The sequence below is a fragment of the Rhipicephalus sanguineus genome, chromosome 8, assembly GCF_013339695.2.
Source record: "Rhipicephalus sanguineus isolate Rsan-2018 chromosome 8, BIME_Rsan_1.4, whole genome shotgun sequence".
In the NCBI taxonomy this organism is placed as follows: Eukaryota; Metazoa; Arthropoda; class Arachnida; order Ixodida; family Ixodidae; genus Rhipicephalus; species Rhipicephalus sanguineus.
The window spans coordinates 157,671,026-157,684,029 of NC_051183.1; the positions used below are offsets into that span (position 1 = coordinate 157,671,026).

General features: G+C 46.5%; 1 non-coding gene across 1 annotated transcript; it reads left to right on the plus strand.

The window, feature by feature from the left end:
- Positions 1-395: 395 nt before the first annotated feature.
- On the plus strand, positions 396-469 carry Trnas-gga (transfer RNA serine (anticodon GGA)). The gene has a single exon. It is a non-coding gene; the product is annotated as a tRNA-Ser (tRNA).
- The last annotated feature ends 12,535 nt before the right edge of the window (positions 470-13,004 follow it).

Sequence of the window (13,004 nt, forward strand, 5' to 3'; positions counted from 1 at the left end):
CATACGGATTTCTCAGAAATAAAGCCTCTTTGTTGCCGAAAAATTCGTCCTGGTCCGGGGATCGAACCCGGGACCAACGCCTTTCCGGGGCGGTCGCTCTACCAAAAAAAAAGAGGGTGACCTTATTTTTATTTGGTAGAGCGACCGCCCCGGAAAGGCGTTGGTCCCGGGTTCGATCCCCGGACCAGGACGAATTTTTCGGCAACAAAGAGGCTTTATTTTTGAGAAATCCGTATGGATTTCCTTGTGGCTTCGTGCTACAAACGGGTGGTTGTCTATTTTCCCTTTCTTAACCCTTCCGCCACTTTGCGGGATTCCGCAGAACTGATTTGCAATATGTGTCCAGTTGCTTCGAGTTGTCGATGAATTCGCCCTCGCGCTGCCAATTGCTAGCTTCCTGGTTAGCTCAATTGGTAGAGCGACCGCCCCGGAAAGGCGTTGGTCCCGGGTTCGATCCCCGGACCAGGACGAATTTTTCGGCAACAAAGGGGCTTTATTTCTGAGAAATCCGTATGGATTTCCTTGTGGCTTCGTGCTACAAACGGGTGGTTGTCTATTTTCCCTTTCTTAACCCTTCCGCCACCTTGCGGGATTCCGCAGAACTGATTTGCTATACAAGACGATGTTATGCGTTTACTTCTCCCCTCCTTCTTTCCCACCTTCTCACCCGCACTTCTCTTTTCCATCCGTTGCTATATACAAGACGATGCTATGCTTTAACTTCTCCCCTCCTTCTTTCCCTCCTCCACAACGTCACTTCCCTTTCCCACCCTTTGCTTTACTGTATATAGGAAACGTGCACTGAGCAGGTGACGCCGCGGTGCGGGAGTGAAGGACAGCGACTGGCGTGCTCCGTGCAGCACCCACCCATGAGCGGAGCCGTGTCAGGCTGTTACGAGTGCTACGCAGTGTCGCGTACACCGGTGCTTCGCAGTGGGCTTGGTGGCTGCTTCGGTTCATCACCACCTAAGCCGCTGCTCTTCGGTATGCAGGTGCTGTCAGCCGTCGTCGCGCATCTGATTCTTGTTGCTGTTGTGTCTGCTTCTGCTGACATCTCGCCGGGATGTGGATTGCGGCGCTTCGACATTGCTCCGGCCGTCGACCAAAGCACCGGCATATCAGATTTCATCTCGCCGCTGTCTACTATCCTGTCGCCACTTCCGGAAAGCTTGGTCCTGGATGGTGGATGGACAGTCCCATCGCCAGCAACGTCACCTACTCCGCCGGCTACAAAAAGTGTGCCTCCCTCGGCGGCTCTTCGTGGGCTTGGTGGCTTCTTCGTTTCGTCACCACCTAACCCGCTGCTCTTCGCTATGAAAGTTAGTGTTCCGCAATCCCTCTTCACAAAGAAGAGCAGTAATAACTTCTTGCTGCGACTACCGAACCCACGTTGCTGCTGTAGGACTGTTGTTGAATGCGTCAGTGCCGTAAAATTGTTATCGCTGCTTGTATCGGGAGACATCGAGTCAAATCCGGGCCCTGATGCTATTCTCGCTGAACTTCAACAGCTTTTCCGCGGGCCAGCCAACCCTCCTAAATGAAGTACAAGGACTAAAAAACCAACTACTAACAACAGAACACGCCCTATCCGACCTGGCTAAGCGAATCGCTGATATGTAAAAACATTACCAAGCTCTGCTACCCCTAAAAGCCGAACTTGAACTAAATAAAAACAACGCCGCTCATGCAGCGCGCAAAATAGATGCCCTGGAGGTATGTTTGGATGACGCGGAGAACAGGTCACAGCGTAACATGTTAATTTTTTGTGGCCAACCAGATGCTAATCCCTCGGAATCGTATGCCGAGTACTAATCAATTCCCATTGTCATCACTACTTAGGCATAGATATTAACCCAAAATAAATTGATCGTGTGCATCGCTTGGACCGCCATTCAGTCAGCAGAGGTAGGCCAATAATTGCGAAGTTCCTTTTTCACAAGACAAAACACGAAATCCTTTAAACGGGCGTAAGCTGAAAGGAACAACATACAGCATTGGAGAGGATTTCTCAAGTCGTGTTCAAAATGCCAGAAGGCAGTTGGTCGAGTTTGCAAGGAAGAAATCCTCTCCATTCTCCTTACGCTATAAAACGCTACACATCGCCTCGAAACGCTACTCGTTCCATGAATCCTCAAAAACAGTGCAAGAAATTCAATGGCAACCATATGACGTTAAACTGTAACACCCAATTTTACCCTATATTAAAAGCTAACCTTTGTTTTTCTGTAATTTTCACGAACGCTCGAAATTTCATGCCTAAACGTAATCACCTGTCACATCTTGTCAAGTCATCAGGTAGCGGTATTCTCATACTAACAGAAACCTGGCTAACAAATGACGTCACCGACGCGGAAGTGCTCGCCGATCTACAGGATTTCAGTGCTTATCGGGAAGACCGTAGAAGTGCTGGCGAGGGTCGTGTGCTCAGTGCAATCAGTAATCACTAATCAGTTACCGTGTTCTGCTACCAATACTGACACAGATTTAGAAATCTTATGGGTACTGATTCGAGCATTGCCGCAATCTGTATTATTAGGTGTTTGCTATAGGCCCCCACATAACAATCCCAACTTTTCTCGCACACTTCGTAATATTCTAAACCAGCTTACATCGACGTATCCTAAAGCTGAAATCATTCTTTTTGGTGATTTGAATTTTCCCGGTATTAACTGGGAAGATGACACTTGTACCGCTAAACCAGCAGAAGCTAGAGATTTTCTTAGTGTTTGTCTTGATTACAACCTAAAACAGTAACTCAGCCACCGCGTGTCACACGCGACTCCTCTAACATTCTGGATTTAGTACTAACAACTCATCATGATAGCCTGTCTTCGATCCACTATCTCCGTGAGATCAGCGACCACAAAGTTATACTTGCAAAGGCGCACGCGGGAGATATTCGATGCCTTTGTCATCCACCAAAGGTGATCGATGTATAAGCGTTCCGTCACTCGAAATGTTAGAAAAAGAAATAAGCTATTTGACGTCACGCACGTGACAAAAATCTTGTAACCTTATCGTTTTTTTTTTACTCTTTCGTCTATCTACTCATTCTTGGCTTCGTCAATAAAAATTTCAGTTGGCAGCCAGCGTTCGTCCATGTGTCACTTTCCCTCGTCCTGTCTTGCGCTGTTTTTCAAGTTTTAAGTTACGTACCAACTAGCCCGCCTTTCGCCGCTTCTCCTGTTTATACTTGCAGACTTCAATTTCAGCCCTGTTGCCCGACGCATACAAAAGAAAATAATAACCTTATACGATAATGGTAACTATAATGCTATAAAATGAACTTAGGGTATTTTTTCCGACGTTTTAGTCTAATTTTTACCACTGCTCTGTTCATGAGAACTGGCTAATTTTCGAGTAAAAGCTGACCGAACTAATCACCAACTTCATACCCAAAACCATAATCGATGTTAGCAGTTGTAAGCTATGCTTTAATAAATATTTGCACCGACTAGATGACAAGAAAAAACGTACATTCCGGACTGCTAAACTGAAGGGGGGCTCCCACAGCTCGGATAATTATTACGTAGCTGAAAGAGCAAATCTGACAGCTATCCGTGACGCAAAGATGAATTTTTATTGCGATAGCAATAACAATTGCTATCGCAAATTGCTATCGCTTTGCGACAGCAAAAACCAGTGTCGGCTGGTTATTGCCGTCGCCGTCGCATCGTCATGCACTGTATAAGTATGTGTATATATATACATCAAAGTACCAAAGAAAAATAATTCAGAAAAATGCTTCCGAAGCGCGGAATCGAACCAGCGACCTCTCGCTCCGCAGCGCGTGGCGCTAACCACTACGCCACAAAACGCAGACCCTTCAGGTAGCTAACAGCGAGCGTTATATACATACCCTTTACCGCTGGCAGTACTCAGAGACGACAGGCGCTCATAAGCGTTTCTTCATTGCCAGCGAGATGGCGCGAGGAGCGCAACGGGCGCATTTAAAAGTCGTTGGCCAGCTCGCTCGCTTCTTTTAATATCTGCGCAGAGAGAACCTTGCCCTTCCGCTCTCTGCTCGCGCGGTGCTGCCGGGGGGCAGATGTTTCTGCAGCGTAGCAGCGCGTCCATCACGGGCCGCTTTTCTTGCTATCGCATTCATTGCTTCAACCCTGCGCGAAACTGCGACTTTTTTAACAACGATATGCCCAATATTTTAAAAGATTCCCGCAAGTTTTAGCAGATAATTTACCCTCAAGCCGTTGTTGACACCATTTTTACTAATCAATCTGGAAAGGTTCTTGCAGACGAAGAATGCGCTGATGTTTTGAACAACGCGTTCTCATCTGTATTTACTAACGAATCACACGCACCCTTACCTGTGTTTTCATGTCATATCACACCTGCCATGCCTGAAATCAGTTTTTCTGCTGACGGTATCTCATCCCTCATCGAAAAGATGAAGTTAACATCACCATCTGGACTGAACGGTATTATTGTGAAACTTGAAAAACGTACGTAATATTGCGTCGGCTTATTTTTTATTCTTATTTTCGCGATCTTATTCAACAGGCACCATCCCAGGCGACTGGAAAGTGGGAAGGGTCGTTCCTGTCTTCAAATACGGTAACAGAAACTCGCCAGTGAACTACCGACCGATCTCCCTGACCAGCGTACCCGGCAAACTCGTGGAGGACGTTATTTGCTCTTATGTCATGATCTTTCTCGACTCAGAAGGATAGACTGTTTGGCGAGTTGGTTGGGCGAGTTGGCTCGACTCCCATAACTTCTTTCACCATTCTCAACATGGATTTCGTAGGGGCCACTCTTGCGAAACCCAGCTTGCCATCTTCATTCATGACCTTCATGCTAACCTTGACATTAACAAACAAACCGATTCCACATTCCTCGATTTTGCGAAAGCCTTCGATAAGGTAACCCACAAACGCCTAATATTAAACCTGTCTTCCTTCAACTTGCAGCCATATGTACTGGATAAAAGAATTCTTGACTAACCGTACGCAATCAGTGTTTACAAATGATAAATTTTCTAACCCTCTTCCGATATTATCGGGTGTGCCACCGGGCTCTGTCCTTGGTCCTCTTCTATTTCTAATTTACATTAATGACCCACCTTTGCATGTATCTTCAAGTTTCCTCATGTTTGCCGACGACTGCGTTATTTATCAAACCGTTACTAACCCCTCTGACAAAATATTGTTACAAGAAAACCTCGACCCCATCTTACAAAAGTGTGACGACTGGCTTATGTCCCTAAACCCTACTAAAAAAAGTTTTCCTTTTTTCCGCGGACCATGGACCTATGGAATGAGCTTGATGGGTCTCGGCGCAGACTCGATGCTCAGCAATTTGAAAAAGAGTTGCGAAATCATGTATTTTGTTAAACTGTATTTTTTTCATTGTGTTGAACATCTGTATCCACTCCTGCTATGTCTCAATAACTGAGACAGCAGTATTTGTAAATAAATAAATAAATAAATAAATAAATAAATAAATAAATAAATAAATAAATAAATAAATAAATAAATGCAAACTAATCTCCTTCACCCGTCGTCTAAATCCTCTTCGCTTCTCTTATAACACAGCTAACGCCCCTGTCGAATCAGTAGCCACTTAGAAATAGCTTGGAGTCATCCTACCCTACAATTTGTCGTCGAACACTCATTGCTAAAATCTTATCATCATCTAACAGAACTTTGTGCTTCTTAAAACGCCATTTACGCAACGATCCGAGTCACGTAAAACTACTTGCTTATAAGTCATTAGTCAGGTTAAAGTTAGGATACGCATCTCCCCTTTGGAACCCGCCGTTGGTCTCACAAATTCTCTAGAAACCATTCAAAATCGTGCAACCTGAGTCATTCATGCTTCGTAATCATACGACAGCAGTGTTTCAACCCTCAAAGCCGAGTGTAACTTATCACATTTGTCTTATTGCCGACGCATTGCAACCCTCTCTTTATTTCACGAGTTCTTTCACTCGCCACTCAATCGCTCACTTTTGCAGCTCTCATCGCACCGGCCATACACTACAAGTTAGTCCCAAACCATTTGCTGCTTCTTTTTTTCCCGGAGCAGCAAAAGGCTGCAACGGCATTTCCCACGATGTCGGCACCATCACCTGCCCTCAAGCTTCATGCATAGCATTTCAAATGTAACTTCACATTGATCATTGTGGTAATGCTACCGACTGTATTATGTATATACCCATCCCGTATGTGATACCCTCTCGGGGATCTTTAAGGAAATAAAAATGAATGAATGAATGAATTCCTGTGCCGTAAACTGTGCCGATAGCTATAAGAACTACGCACCTAGAACAGTTATTCAGTTTTCCGCAGTGACCATGCTTCAGAAACCGGCGGGAACACTGGACTTGTTTACGCCGCGTTAAGCAAGTGATCCAGCGGCCACGTTTTTGAAGCTCGCGCTGTAGGTAGTTCGCTGTGAATCTACGCTTCATGCAAGTTAACTGATATTTTACAGTACTGACGGAACAGAGTAGCAGCCGTCAAAGTGATCTCGAGTCTGCAGTCTGCATTTCACTGGCGGAAAGTCATCGACAGATCCAACAATTCTCCCTCGTATGTTGCTGCTGTTTTTCCGCCGTACTGCAGTTCGCCTAGCGGCGCAGTTCGCAGACTGCGCAGTTCGTAAACGGGAACAGTAAAGCAGAAGCTCCAAATGCCTGGAAAAATGCGTCGCGGACCGCGAGAATTTTAAAATTTATTCCTCTTGTGCTGCAGTTGCACTTAACAGCACTGTGCGTGCAAGCAAAACCGCGCAACACCGTTCTATTGCGCTACGTGACAGGTAAGATATCACGTGCAAAGCTGGCACGTGACAGTGTTACTCAAGGACTCACGCAGCCCGAGCAACGTGTACAAACAGAGCTCAACTACAGCACAGAAAATTTCGCGGAAATGCCACGCATTATTAAATGCGACACGTGCTGTTCGGCAATCGTATGTTCTACTTTCTCCCGTTACTAGGTATTGTCTAACACATGTCAGACACAAATGTCATCGTTTAGTCGACAATAAGCAGGCAAAATGACAAGAAATAATGCATACAAACATCCATAGTGATGGCCTATGCTTCGAGGTTTACGCTGGCCGGCCGCACGAATCGCCCTTTCAAAACACTCTGTCGCACGTCCATGCTTTCTGTCACGTCTAAAACATGATTGATTCCGTACAATTTATGTCCTTTCTCTTCGTTTGAGGCCCCGAAAGTATCCTCCACTGCTAACTATCCGGAAGCCTACCCGTTCTATCAAATATGTCGCCTTCACGCACACGCACTTGCATAAAACGCGTGCTTAGCAGACGGAGAGAGGACGATTCGAAGCACGCCAGTGGAAACTGAAGTGGCCGCAAGTGGCTACTCATGGCGTTGGCGGCGCATTGGTGCAGTGAACTGTTGCGCCATTCGTAGGTGCTGCACATTTCGCATACTATATATAACGCTGCTATGCTTTAACTTCTCCCATCCTTCTCTCCTCCTCACCCTCACTTCCCATTCCCACCCCTTGCTACACTGTATATACTATATACAAGACGATGCTATGCTATGCCCCTCATTCTTTCCATCACTTTTCATCACCGTCTCTCTCCACTCCTCCTTCACTCACCTCCTTTTCCAAGCGCTTTCTACTCTGTACTGTGCGTGGCTGCGCTTTTATTCCCCATCTCGCCTTTCTCACCGTCACATCACGCCTCCTCACTCTCACCTTCCTTTCCCACCCCCTTGCTATAAACAATGCATGGCTAAGTTATGCAAGGAGCTGCTTGACACGCATCCGAATTCAGTGATGAATACCCGCCGAGCTTTAAAGCGATAGCATTAAACAGCTCGTTTCCCGGAAATTCCGGTGGCGGCGCCGGTGTCGGTGGCGGCGTCATTGGCTGTGAGCGAAAAATCATCTTGTCCGTTCTACCAGAAACCTAAGCTATTTTTTGTTTTGTATTACAGGGAAGGAAACCATTAAACTTACAGTGATATTACAAAATTATTAATCAGGCATGTTTAAACAAAATCAAACACAGAAAACCAGTCTAGAGCGCCACTAGAACATTCATATATCCCGCGTACTTGAATCACTTGTTCCTGGATTATGTTCTCGGTTGATCGCAGAGGCTCAGCATTTCTGTCAATTAGTCTTGCTCTCCAGAGACTATGGAGACCAATGAGAGATATTATGTCATAGGGTATTGTGCTGTCCTTTGTCACATCACGGTACCTAATGTTTACAGGGTTGATTTGAAAGTCTTCTTTCAGTGTTCGCTGCAGAACATCCCAAGAGAACACTGCATCACAACAATTAATAAAACAATGATCACTAGTCTCCGGCGTTTTGCACAATCTGCAATTTACGTTCCAGGGAACTGTTTCTGAAATAATACACTATATTAGTATCATGTAGTGGAAGGAGTCTTCTTCACGCATGTGATGTTGCGTGGCAGAAGCGTACAATTGTGCTAGGCGTCAAAATATGGGAATTGCGCAATTAGTGGGTGTTTTAAAGGCCCACCCATTACAAAGGGCTCAGACATATTTTATCATCATCAGCTGCAAAAACATCAAGAAACTGAGGCACTGCGCAGCTTCACGTGTTCCCTTACGGACGAGTAGTAGGCCCTTCGCTGAATCGCAAAAGGAAGAATTATGGCGTAGTGGGCCTTAACAACTGTACTTGCAGTAGGCTTTCTAGGATAGTTTGAAACGACCAATGTTACGCGCTCAATTGCTCGTTTCTTTTGGCAAGGTTGAGGCGTGTACCGACAGCCGAAACGAGGCTAGTAATTGAGAAGGCGATGCGAACGGCGCCCGATAACGCTTTCGCGTTCTACTCTTGAAGACGAAGCTCAAGCGTCCTCCAAGTTTTTTTGCGAACGCTTCATGGTGTTACCTCCGCTTTAAACAGATCCGCTGTTAAACCTCACACAAGGAAGACGCACTAAGCCACGTCGTACTTCTTGAGGCAAGATTTGATGGAGCCGCACATACACACGCCTGCCGCCGCTACTGGAATCCGTAAAGGCCTGAACACGCTTGCTGGCGTGGAAGCGCTCATCTGTGGCTATACGACGGAGCGACGGTGCGAGCGGCGGACGAGTGTCGGAAGCCGAGAGCACGTTCGCAGGCCGATTTACGGCGAACTCAACGCCACTTCTACTAGTGTATGTCACAGCCTCTAGGTGCGACGTACTTTGTGAAAAGCACATTGCCTTCTTCATTTGCAGCTAGTTTCTGCCTGAAAGTAAGGCAGTGTTTACCGATTGAAGCACCAAAGCTTTCACTTAGGTTAAAAATCTCGGCTGCAAAAGTTTCGTTCAGCGCCCCTTTAACTCTAAGAATCGACGATATTGTGATCGGGACACCGGCGCCAAAGAAGCTTCAAGTAGTCAAAGTTTGCGCACCTTTTTTCTCGGCGCAGCCGCATTATTTTCTCGCGTGCCCCTTCGTGCCAACATGTCGATGACGCGTATGTTGGTTGGAGTCTGGATTGGCTGCCGTTGAGTCTGCATCGCCTTTGGTCGAGACGTTGGAACCCCGCTGATAACTCTCTAAAAGGTGCATGCCTTTTCTCTTTTTTGTGAACTTTCAGTTGTATACTGCGCGTGCTTTTTAAGAACGCTTTAGCACCCATGAAAAGCATCCATTATAGCACCCATTATTCACACGCCGTTAACTGCGTGGTATTCAATGTAAATGTTATTTGACAACATTTAAAAATTCACGTAAGTGTCGTTACCAGTTATTTGAGGTCAGCCGCAATTGTGCGTCTCTGTTGCCCCTTATTATTTCAATTTCTTTCAGACGTACATACAGAGTTCACAATGTGGAATATGTCCACGAGGTAAAGAAAAAAGAAGACTCTTATGTCTCCTGACGAGGCCCGTAAACAATAGGTTTTCTTGGAGTAACTGAGCTGTTCGAGAACGCGCAAAAAAGACAATTATGAAATCAATCAAGTTTTGATATATTTTATGCCAGTATCGACGGTCTGATTGTGAGCCACGCCGCATAGTGCAAGAGACTGGATAAAATCTGAACACTCCATCAAGTGTGACCATTATTGAACGCGCTGACTTGAACACGCGTCACTCAGTGGTGCAAGAGCCGGGTTGCCGCTGCGTATTGGCGCTGAGTGCCGTCAAATAAACACCTTAACAAATTGGTGGAGAGTGCTGCGCCATCACAACAACTTTGGTCCTCATTCGATGCCCCTGGCACTTCGATCCCGTACCGTGCCATCTACCATGCCTCAAACACCGCCCAGCAGACGCCTTCGCCTGCACCAACCTCGTGTCCCGCTGTCCCTCGTATCCGCGACCCCCTGTCTTCACTGGCGCCGATGGGACCGACGTGGAGGCCTGGCTCGCGATTTATGAACCCGTGAGTATTGCCAATAAATGGAACGAGGAAGGAATACTGACCAACTTGGTTTTCTACCTCGCGGGTGTGGAAGGAGTGTGGTACAAGAACCACGCATCAGATTTTACGACGTGCTCCGACTTCATGACCGCCATTATCAACGTGTATGGCCGCCCTGCCATTCGCAAGCTGCAGGCCGAACAGTCTTTACGTGAACGAGCTCAGCAGGCTGGTGAATCTTCACCAGCTACATCGAAGACATCCTCGACTTGTGTAAGAAAGCCGACGCCGCCATGTCGGAATCTGACAAGATCAGGCACATTATGAAAGGCATCGACGACGATTCCTTCAGCATGCTGCTCGCCAAAAACACCTGTACAGTGGCAGAGGTCCTAATGGAAGAGACTGTTTGGCTGGTTGGTTGTCCATGTCTAGTTGACTAGCCAGTCCTTTGTCTGTTCTCCTTTTTGTGCTCGTAAATTTTTAGCGCTTATCCTTTCAGAGGTCATAACGCTCTGCCCAAGCTATGAGGAGCTGCGCGGGCAGCGGTCGATGACCTGTTGCTCTCCATCACGCGAAGCCGAGCTCCCTGGCTTGTCGACCATATCCGACCAATCCGCTTTGCTCGCAGAGGTGAAGTCATTCGTGTGCGAGGAAATCACGCGCCAATTCTCTCTGCTGGACTTTGCTCACCCTCAGTACGTCCAACAGCCGTCCATCATTCTTCTGTCTCCCCTTCGTCGAACAATTGAGCAGGAAGTCGCGGAAGTCATGCCCGAGTACCACCCAGCACCTCCGCCAATTTGTTAAAGTGTTTAATTGACGGCTCTCAGCGGCAATACGCAATGGCGACAGTAAAGACAAAAGCACGGACTCTGAGCGCGAGTGGCGTTCTTTCAGAAACGAGCCGAACAGGACGACCTATTAGAAGGCGCTGGAAGCCCAACCATTACACAGTACCAAGGCTTCGCCACAATTTGTATATCTCAGTCATATTGTGAATCGGTTACTGAGGACATGAGAAGCTATTTTTATCAAGCGTGTATGTTTCCACCACAGTGCGACATAAATAGGAGAACACGATGGAACCGATCTTGCAGTGCTCTTTCGCCCTGCTATTTCATTCGTGGTCCCAAGGGGCTAAGATTTCACTTTGATATTACTACCCAAATCACCTCAACGCAAGTAAGCTTGGGGGGGGGGGTGTGGGGATATGTATACTTACCATACCATGCAATATTCTCAGGTGCACTACAATATATGAACAAGATGAAAAGATGGAGACAGCGTTGTTCGGCTTTCTTCTCGCAATGTATCAGACTGAGCAGTGGCCAGCAGCGCTTTTTATTTGTGCGCCATTTTATTCTTGCTCTTACTCCTTCCACTTCTGTGGGCACCAGCCACGTGCTGGCGGGCGTATCGGAGGCGTGCATCTAATCAACGTCTCTGCGATTCGTAATTATCTTCCCTTCTCTTCCCGTAGATATATCTGTTTAACAGCCGCCGTTCCGCGTGAGGCGAACGTTGGTTTTAATCTATAGTTAGAAAAAAAAGACGTGGCAAGCTGACGCCAGAGAAAGGACGCCCAGAAAAAGATTTATGCAGGTGGAAAGAGAAACAGGAGTGGGTAAAACGTTGCGCATAAATGACACGGACACAAGAAGAGGCGTTATAACACACAGGGCGCAAACTTACTGTGTTACAACGTCTCTCTTGTGTCCTTGTCATTTATGCGCAACGTTTTACCCACTAATGGTCAGCCAATAGGCCCAAATAGCAACCTCGGAGAAACAGGAGAGAACTCGGTACAGTTGAGGTTCACATCCACGCGGATACGATAACACTGCCATTGTAGTGTGCTCAAAAGGTAGGCACGATAAGCAAAAAAGAAAAATAAGGAAACAAACAAATGCTAATCGATGCAAGATGCAAGCAGTAATCGCTGGACAGCTCCTGAATCTCCTGCCCAAATATTGCGCAACATTAGAGTTCTTCCCCAACCGAATCTTAATAGTCCTTTCTGGAAGTGTGCCGGCCTTCGACAGTGTTTAGCTGCAACAAAAAGTAAAAAATAAGAAAATGGGGCGCATATATCGGGAAAAAAAATCAAAATTACAACGAAACTGGCAGGAAGGCGAGGCCGATGCAACGACAGTTGTAAACCCGCTGTCTGAGTTTTTTCAGTACTTCTTCACTCTCTTCCTTACCAAATATTCAGTCCTTCCTTCTTCCTAGTACGGGCCTACTGGTGAGCTCATACAGAAGCAATCTTTACACTTCTCGGAAATGTCCTTGAATCGAAGAGCCAGAGAGCAGTGATAACCCGGTTGCAATGTTTGCAATGTTTGTCGGTTGCAATGTTTGTCGGGCAAAAACAAAAATAAAATTAGATGGTTCAGTTGGGACGGGGGGGGGGGGGCAAGGGTGTTCTTCAACAATGCCCCCTTTCTCCCCCACAACCCGGCACACACGAGAAGAGGAGAGACGACAGGGGCGAAAGAAAAGAGCCAAATTAAAGAAAGCGTGTATAGGGGGGGAATAACAAGACGGCTTCTTTTCATTTTTTCACGGCTCAGTTTGTGCTTTCGGTAGGATGGGTTCAACGCTGCTTATTTTCTATAGGTTTATTTTTCCTGTCCTTCTTCCGCACTCCCTCT